This window comes from Physeter macrocephalus, chromosome 19 (assembly GCF_002837175.3).
Source record: "Physeter macrocephalus isolate SW-GA chromosome 19, ASM283717v5, whole genome shotgun sequence".
In the NCBI taxonomy this organism is placed as follows: domain Eukaryota; kingdom Metazoa; phylum Chordata; class Mammalia; order Artiodactyla; family Physeteridae; genus Physeter; species Physeter macrocephalus.
This window is the reverse complement of record NC_041232.1, coordinates 71,956,765-71,966,749: the sequence shown is the minus strand read 5'-3', so window position 1 is coordinate 71,966,749 and position 9,985 is coordinate 71,956,765. Positions and strand designations below refer to the sequence as shown.

The following is a 9,985-nucleotide window of genomic DNA, read 5'->3' as shown; positions in this document are numbered from 1 at the left end:
TTTTTTTTTTTTTTTTTGTGGTACATGGGCCTCTCACCGTTGTGGCCTCTCCCGTTGTGGAGCACAGGCTCCGGACGCACAGGCTCAGTGGCCATGACTCACGGACCCAGCCGCTCCACGGCATGTGGGATCCTCCCGGACCGGGCATTAACCCATGTCCCCTGCATCGGCAGGCGGACTCTCAAGCACTGCGCCACCAGGGAAGCCCGTCAATTGATATTTTTATACATTATACTCCATAACAATTTATTATAAGATATTGACTCTATTTCCTGTGCTGTACATTACATCCTTGTAACTTATTTATTTTATACCTAGTAGTTTGTGCCTCTTAATCCCCTTCACCTATTTTGCCTCTCCCCCCACCCTTCTCTCCTTTGGGAACCACTAGTTTGTTCTTTCTGTGAGTCTGTTTCTGTTATGTTGTATTTGTTCATTTGTTTTATTTTTTAGATTCCACATATAGGTGAAAACATACAGTGTTTGTCTGTCTTTGTCTAACATATTTAACTAAGCATAATACCTTCCAAATCCATCCATGTTGTTGCAAATGGCAATATTTCATTCCTTTTCATGGCTGGGTAGTATTCCACTATGCATATATGTGTGCGTGTGTGTGTGTATAAACCACTTCTTTACCCATTCATCTGTTGATAGACACTTAGGCTGCTTTTATATCTTAGCTATTGTAAATAATGCTACTATGAACATTGGGGTGCATGTATCTTTGCAAATTAGTGTTTTCATTTTCTTCAGATAAACACCCAGAAATGGACTAGCTGGATCCTATGGTAGTTCTATTTTTAATTTTTTGAGGAACCTTCATACTGTTCTCCATAGTGGCTGAAACAATTTACATTCCCACCAGCAAGTGTTCCCTTTTCTCCACATCCTTGCCAACACTTGTTATTTAATGCATATTTATTAAGCACCTACTTAGTGTATCAAGTATTCCAGCAAACAAGTGTGTCAGTCCCACAAGAGCTTATAATACAATTCCCTGAGCTGGAAGCCCGAGAATGGTCCTTGATGTCCTCCTCATCTTCAATCCCTACATCTAATCAGTCCCCCAATCCTGTCAATTTTCCTTCTACTGTGTCTCCTGAGTCGGAATCTTCCTCTCCCTATTGGTTTCCAAGAGCTGCCATAACAAATTATCACCCTGGGGAGCTTAAAACAACAGAAACTGATTCTCTCACAGTTCTGATGGTCAGAGGTCTGAGATCAAGGTTTTAGCAAGGCTGGTTCCTCCTGGAGGCTCTCTCTGAGGGAGAAGCCATTCCATGCCTCTCTCCTGGCTTCTGATGGCTGCCGACCATCCTTGTAGCTGCATCGCTCCAGTCTCTGCCTATATGGTCACATGGTATTTTCCCTGTGTGTCTCTGTGTCCAAATTTCCCTCTTCTTATACAGATACCAGTCATTGGATTGAGATCCATTCAAATCCAGTGTGACCTCAACTTAACTTGATTACATCTGCAAAGACTCTATTTTCAAATAAGGTCAGATACACAGGTGCCAGGGGTTACGACTTGAACATATCTTTTTGGAGGACACAATTCCATCCACAACACACTCCATCCTTCAGCCACCACTGTAGCCCAGTCTTCATAATTTTATCTAGACCACTGCAATAGACTCCTCGGACCACTGTCTTTCTCTTCTAAGATACTCTCATGTTACTGCAACAATCTTCCTGAAACCTAAATCTGGGAATATCATTCCCTTGTTCAGACCAATGACAACATCACTTTCCTAGCCCCTGTCAAACTTGGATGGACCCTCTTGCTATAGGAATAAATCTGTGCCATGTGTAGGAGTCTCCAGAACAAGACTGTGGGCTCCTTCAGCTGTCTCCCTGCTCCCAGCCTTCCCAAATCCTAGTCATTCCAGATACATGGGCACTTTGGATGCCCCAGTGCCTTTGTTCATGCTGTTTCCTCCATCATCTCTCCTTGTAGAGTATCTTCTGACCTCCTTGGCTCTGTCTACCTCCTTACACAGAATTCAGGTTCTAAGAAGACAGAATCTTTTCTGGTGATAGTCTTTCCCCAGCAGGTAGGGTGAGGCCTGGCATGTAGAGAGCTTTCCATGATTCTTTGTTGAATAAAGGAATGAAGGAATTAATCAATGTAAATGCACAGGCAGCAGATTCTGGATCTTTCTCTGCTACACTTGTCCCTTCTCCTCTCCCTGAAGGAAACTTAATCTCTCTGCTAGCATTTACTGTATATTTTAGCTGTTTGTAAGCCCAGCTGGGCTGTTACTCTGTGAGCTACGTGGAGACAGGCACTGGGTCTAATTCATCTGTAAATGCCAAGAACAAACACAGTGCCTGTCAATATTAGTTGTCGAACGGAATTAAATCTACTTACAGAGGCAAGACAGAAATGGGAAAAGTCGTATTCCCCCACCCCCTCCAATTTACAGCCTCCACTGTATTTACAGAGCTGAGCGTAGGGGCAGGGCAGGAGGTAAAATTGCAAATTCTGTAAGTTCCCCTTTCTGCTGATGCTTGAAAAATTATCTTTCTGAGTCAGCACAGGTATTTTGATACTGCCTTGAGATTTCGGGCATTTTTTTAAAGTGATGGTTTAAAAACAAGTGCTTTCGCATTTACCATCAAACTGATAGCACTGGGTGGGAAAATAACCATCATGAAAACTGTTTACCCTTTCGTCTTGTAAATTTCTAGTTCAGGGTCTAAATCTGACAACAAATATATGGGACTCCCCAGTCACTGCCTCTCCATCACAGATGGGAGAGCCTGGGGCTCCGGCACAGACAGGTCCCTCCAAGAACAGTCTGAAGTGGTTGATGCTGATTACGGGGTCTGGAAGGCTGGGCTCTAGAACACCAGCCTTCCGGAGGGTGAAACCGTGGGTAATTATCAGTCAAGTACAGTTCACCTGCCTTCACCAATCAAGGTTGTTTTCACTGTTGCTACAAAAGACTTTCATGACTTACAAGCGGCACTTTAAAAAAATTTATTTTATTTATTTATTTTTGGCTGCGCGCGGGCTTTCTCTAGTTGCGGGGAGCAGGGGCTACTCTTTGTTGGGTTGCGCGGGCTTCTCACTGCAGAGCACAGGCTCTAGGCACACAGGCTTCAGTAGCTGTGGCGCGTGGACTTAAGTAGTTGTGGCTGACGGGCTTAATTGCTCCGTGGCATGTGGGATCGTCCCCGAACCGGGGCTGGAACCCTTGTCGCCCGCATTGGCAGGCGGATTCTTAACCACTGCGCCACCAGGGAAGTCCCCCAAGAGACACGTTTGCCTGAGGTGTTTCCCAGGAACTTGGAGTCAGCTGTGTCTAGCTGGAGCTGAGCTGGTTGAGACTGGTTAGGACCACCCACCCTCCAACTGGGCATGCGCGAGTGTCCGCTCAGTGACCTTTTGACGTCAGAGGGCCGAAAACTACACCCTCAGATCGTGCGAAGAACCTCCAGTTTTGAACGTGGAGAGAACAACTGCCTCACCTTTTTCTTATTTCCAATCACCTTTCCCCGCCCTCCCCATGCCTCAGACCGCCCTGCTTCAATCTCATAAATACCCTGAGCCCCTGGCCTCCGGCGAGGCAGCTCTGAGGCTTGTTCTGCGGTGTGTTCGCGCTAGGCTGCCTCACGGAGAAATCCTCTCTTCCACAAACTTTGGGGTCTGGGCATTTTGGCTGCTTGGGCTTTGGGCAAGGGAATTTGGTTCAATAGCAAAAGCAGAGCAGTGACAAGGGATAGACTCCCCGTCGTACTGAGTTTTATCCTCCCGAAAGACTTTACTTTCACCCCAGAAACAAGCGTAGCCTCCAGAAGAACGCCAGCCTCTCTGCAACTGTCCTGTGGCTAGAACCTCACTCGAAGCCTCTCTGTTCCTCGCTCTACACCTCAGTCTCAGCCACACACCCCAGTCAGGTGACGGAGCTTTGCTGCTGGGAGTTGATAGCAGGCTGCGGGGAAGGAGGGCCAGTGGGGAAGCCTGGGGAAAAGTGGGTTGCCGTAGTGGAGTGAAAAGCGTCCCCCAGTTCATATGCACCTGGAACCTCAACGTGAGAGGAACTAGGTTCCTTGCAGATGTCATTAGTTGAGGTCCAAAGGCAAAGATTCTTCTCTGGGGGCACCCTGATTACAGACTCTGACCTCCAGAACTAAGGGAATGTGTGTTCTGTTAAGTTAACCAGCTTCTAGTAACTTATTTCTGTAAGTCCTAAGAAAAAGCCCTAGTTGCCAACAGTGTGTACAGGGAATTACCAGAAAAAATTCTTGTCTATTTCTGCCTCAATTTTCTTCCGAAGCATCTCGGGACTGCGGGGAGGGGGTGCCTTGGGGATGAGATGGGGATGGTGATTAGAGTTGTACGGAGGAAAGCAAACAGATAAACAGGTGTTTGGCTTTATTTTCATTTAAGCAGGGCAGTAATCTTTAAAGTCAGGCTTTATTAAGTTTTCTAAGTTCCTTTCTTTCTTAGATCAGTCTTACCTGCACATCAGAAATCGGGAGTGTGAGGGTGTGGACGAGGGGACCCGGCCTTCAGATGCTGGGACAAAAGGGCTGACGGAGTCGGGGCTCATGGGGGCACGTAATCCCAACGCGAGTTCTCCTAACCTCGGGGTTGGCTTAGAACAAACCGAGGGAAACCGTGAGGACGGGAGCTGTTTCCCTGCTTCCCTTCCGGGACACGGGGCCTAGCCAGTCCCCACCCACCTACCAGAGGCTGCTTAGCGAGAGAGAACTTTCTCCACTCATTCCCCAAACCGCTACGTGACTTGGGAGCTTATGAGGAAGACATGATCAGTGCCAGAGAAAAAGCATAAAGGGAATGCGTTTGCTCACGCACACAAGAAGTCTATGTGTGAATCTTCACAAGTACAAATACCAGCTCAGCATGTTTTTGCCTTCTTAGCTCCAAATCAGTGTTGAGTCCTAGACATTTTCTTTCTTGTTTTTAAAGTCCTTCCCCCAATAACTTCAGCTTTGCAGAAGCTTCTTTGTGAATCATTCTTTTTCTGTCGACAAGGGGAAAGTTGATTTCTGACGGCTCCATCAGAAGAGGTTCCTGAATTTCTAATCTGCACCTGCCCCTCCCCATTTCCACCTTGCCTCTGACTGCCTTCATCTTTAACGTACAGGTGTTTAAACTTAACCCTTTGGTTGCATGTTGTAAATTCACAACCCTGTTCCCCCCACCTTCAGTGCCTGGTGCCCATGGTACAACCATGCTGATGTCTTCTTTGGGGTTTGTATTGGGAACCTCATTTGCTCATAGATAAAACAAGAGACAGTTCTCAAAAAGAGAACAGGTGGCTTCCATTTCAATCTAAAGACTGAGGCCAACACAGTACCAAGTCATTAGCGGTGAACAAGAGTTAGTTTAGTGGCAAGTACATATTAACCAAAGCACAGGACCCTTGGGCAGGTTAGCGGGTAGAATATCAATGTCGATAGAATTAGATGAGAACCAGACTGAAGGGATGGACAAACCCTCCCTGCCTCTGTCGGCAAAGGGACACAGGACCGAGAACAGACTGGTTAGATGTCCACTCCTTTGACCAATTTTTGAGCACCTACTATGTGCCTTGTACCACGATGAGTAAGACTAACCCTGTCCTCCCCTCATGGATCTCACTGTCCAGGGAACTTTGCATCTCCTGCTGAAGAAGCTGTCTCTGAATCTAATCGGGTAACTGTTACAGCCAGCTGGGTAACTGTGCCCTCCTAGAACTGTACTCTTTAGGGGGATATTTTCTGTTTAACCAGAAGCCTAACCTAAGGACTGGTAGCTGTCCTGCTGCTTACTTGAAGTACATGGCCTATAAGGGACTCTTCAAGCCCCAATCCTACATTTTTTCATTTTTGGTAATGGCCGTCCAAGACAGGCAACCTGCCTGTATGTTTATGCTCAGATTTTCCAAGTGCCAAATAGCATCACCCCGGTACACTTTGAAGCCTCGCTGAATAGGCAAGTAAGGTAGTAACCATGACAAGTATTTCCTGTTTCTAAAGTTTACAAGAACTGGCTTTGTACCATGTATTATTGTCAGGGTAGTACGGTAACTGCTACTAGGTTTTGGTTTTGCTCACAAATTCTAGAAACTGTAAAGGGAGACTGATTTTTGCGAATGCTCTTCTGGAACCTAAGGTTTAACACCACCCCTCCCCCCACCCCTCCTTGTTATCCAGTCCAAAATCTGCAGAGAAGTTTTGGTCTGTGGGAATAATTCCACAGCTGGGTAGGTTCCTAGCTCAGAACCCACGGCTGGGATTCACTCCGTGGCCTCAGGGCCCTGGAGGGAGGGAATCAAGGGACTCGAGTGGGTCTGGAAGCTCTTAATTCCTTGAAAGACTTTGGGGAAAACGAGACTTTCTGGGTGAAAGAAGCCATAATTATTCTCAACGCCAAAAAGGATTTAGCACATTTAGAGGCTGACAGCTGCTGGTCTTCCCTTGTGTGGCTGTGACAGTTTTCATTGGCATGTACTAGGTCTGTGGGCCTCTAGAACGCTGCAGGATCAATTCAGGGCCCATATGCTGACACAGTGCAGCCCACTAAAAAGATGCGGCACTTGGTCCATAGAGGAGAGACAAGAGCTAGGAATCGGGGAGCATTCTCCAGCCCACTCTGTCTCTTCCCTGATCCTCCCTGGGGCCGCCACTGGCTTGTCCTGGATCAGTCTACGTATGTGTCCTTTCCCCTAACAGCTCTCATAGGTAGTCGAGGTAGATCTAGAAGCCTTAGGAGTTAAAAGCTGGCTCCAAGTGGAAGGTGAGGTTTAAGCCCCACTTCAGTGTTTGTATTGTTTCCATGGCAGCAGGTCATAGGACACCAAAGCTAGCGGGGGCCAAGAGGTACTCTCCAACCCTCATTTTACTGTGGAAGAAACAGCCTCAGATCCAGTGACTTCACCAAAGCCCTTTCCCATGAGGCAGTGCGTCCAGGATAAACACCTGGCTTTTCTGAGGCCCACTGCTCCGTCCAGCACCCTGCTCCACTTGTCTTTCACCTCCTCATCCAAGTGCCAGTCTGTTTGGGACGTAGCAAGAAACACAAAGAGTGTTCAGAAATGCATGGTGGTATTCAAGAAAAATCATTAGCCTTCCCAATTCGACTTTTCTTATGTTGGCATATCTCCTAGTTGCATATGTGGAAATGAAGGCTCTCCTCTCATCTCCCAGCAAACTCTCAGATGCAGGAAAACAAAGATGCCCATGGGAAAAGAAGACAGTTGCTTTTCTGGCCCACTGTACTGGGGAGTTTACCATGAAATGGTCTTATGTGTTGGAGAAGCTGGTATTTCTCCTTAACATTACACAACCCTAAGTCCCAAAGGCATACATTTCTATACCATTTTGCAAACATTAACTGTATTAACGCCTGTAAAGCACTTAGAGCAGTGCCTGCTAGGTGTTAAGGGCTACACAGGGCTTGGTGATCATCGCTAGTAGTGGTGCTGAGACTTACATCACCTGAGATGCACGAAAACACAAGTTTCTGGTTTGTGCTCTGGGACTCTGGCTCACCACGTTACCAGGCAAAGATCGCACTAGTGCACAGGGCCCCTTAGCTCTAGGAAGTGGTATTCGTCGTGGAAACCCAGTCCTCTCCCAAGAAATCAAATTGGTGTTTTACAAACTCTTTCTTTCCCAAGAAATCAGGCAGGATTATAACCGCAGCTGGCTGAAGATTTCATGCCTCCCGGGAGGGTCTGGAATGGAGAGGAGTTGGTCAAGTGAGGAGGGTGTTTCAGGGTTGGAGGTTTTTTTTTTTTTTTTTTTTTTTTTTGCTGTGCCACGATGCTTGCGGGATCTTAGTTCCCCAACCAGGGATCTAACCCGTGCCCTCGGCAGTGAAAGCGCAGAGTCCTAACCGCTGGACCGCCAGGGAATTCCCAGGATTGGGGACTTTAGATGTGTGTCCTCCACTTTGTGTTCTTTTAACATTCAAAGCCTTCAGTGAAGCTCCTTTCCGGGCATCCCAGCAACTCCTAAAAATAAACTCAAGTTCTTGAAATGTTCTAGTTTGCCTTTAAGCTTTCTTTGGCTGGAGACCGGGCTATTTTCAGTTTCGCAGCCCCAGGTGGTATGGATTTGATCTATCGAATGACAAATGACGCTGTGCCCTGTAGTGAGGGCTCAGCAGACACTTAGGAAAGGTTAGCCAGTGGGCGAGGCTGCAGCCAGCCCAGGCTGTCTGGGGAGTGGGGGAACTCCCATTTAAAGATTCCTGGAACCCCGGGGGGAGATTGATGTGTAGATAACCATGGAGGGACATGGTGCTATTTGTATCGAGTCCAGATAAGGAACATCTAAAAAGAAACAGGAGTTAAATTGTCCCACGGGAGGACATGGCAGTGTATGGCGAGTGCCCAGCTGAAGCCGAGAGCTAAGGGGCTTTACCTCTCCTGGCTCTGGGCGGTTGAATGTGGCCTTTAGAACCATGGCCTCTCCTTTGATCCATCTTTTCACATTTCCCCATCCTCCCTCCACCCACTTTCTACTTCACGTTCACCTTGCCCCAGGCCCTCTTGATCCCTTGTCATTTTGACCAGCTCCCCAGCACCCTGTCCAGGAGCCACACCCGGTGCCATTTGTGACACTGTCCTTCAAGCTAATCCCTGCCTGTCTGAAGGGCTCCAGGTGAATCTCATGTGCCTTTTCCTTCATCCTTCAGCCATATCCTTTCCTCTAGCATCCATCAGGAAAGCTTTTAGATGCTGTGAACAGAATAACCAACTACCAGTGGCCTCAAACATATGGACTTTTGTTGTTCCCTTCACGAGAAGGCTAGGGGTAGAAGGCCTCGGTGTTGATCCCGTGGCTTGAGGATACCTGCCAGCTCCCAAGTCCAGCCTTTCTGCTCCACCAGCTGTCGTGGGCTTTTCATTCTCGTGCTGACTGCCTCGTGACTGCAAGTTGATTGCTGCGGCACCAGGCATCACAGGAAGAAGGAAGGGGGTAGGCAAGGTACCTACCATGTCTGTACCTTCTATATAAGGAAAGCAAAGCTTCTCTGGAAGCTCCTTAGCGGAGTTCGCCTTACATCATTAGCCAGAGCTGACTGATGGCTATGCAGGAGGCTGGGAGCATACGTGGTTTTCCAGCCTCCTTTAGTTGGAGGTGGCAAGGGAGGAGGGGGTTGAGAATCAGCAGGATCTACTACATCTGCACACACTGATCAGTAGAGGAGTCTCCTGAGACTGCACTGGACGGTCCAAGGGTTATCTAAGAATTGATACCTAAAGAGAGCACCCTGTGGTTTTTGCACTGCAGGGATCTTATCCACCAAGTGGAGGAGGAATCAGTGGTGACCTTCCTTCTACTCCTGGAGCAGCACTGTTTGTTAAATTCCATCCATTTGGCCATTAGCACAACTTGTCAAGAATTGCTGTTTATCTCCGCCCCCCCCCTCCCCCCCGCCGTACACCTTGTCTCTTCAGCTGGATTATGAGCCATCTGAGAGGAGGGATCTTATCTCATACCACCTTCTATTGTTAGTAACTGAAATGAGTGTCATGCACTTCGTGGCATCCAGGACACCCCCTCTAATGATGAAGATAACCCTGCACCTCATGGGGTGGGTGGAGAGACGGCACACCTTCCATGGGATCCACGGGAGACACCCTCAGGAGGCAGAACTTCTTGGAAAGGCTAACAGGTGGAAACAATGCGGTTGTAGAATCAGGCACGTTGGATGGAGGAGGGGTTGGAGGCGGCTGTGCAAGCAGAGTTAAGTTTCGAGCTTCACGCCACTTTCAAAACCAGGTTTGGAAGCGTTACTCCTTGGCCTACCCCTCCCGCTGTTGGTATTCATTCATGTGCCTTCGCTCAGTAATAGAGTCCTTACTGTGTGCTAAGGTTCTAAAAAATTCAGCCAAGAATAACAGGTCCGGCCCTCAGAGCCAGTGAGGAAGCTGATAAAGCAGCAGTCATGTTGTTAGGTATGAGGACCACTGTAGTCTCCTCCTCACTGTGTCTCAGGAGCTCAGAGGTTCTGGGT

The 9,985-nt window shown here is 47.8% G+C and overlaps 1 protein-coding gene across 1 annotated transcript in view; it reads left to right on the top strand.

The window, feature by feature from the left end:
* Positions 1-9,985, top strand: part of ALPK2 (alpha kinase 2) — an 85,189-nt gene that overhangs the window by 20,849 nt on the left and 54,355 nt on the right. The window lies entirely within an intron of this gene.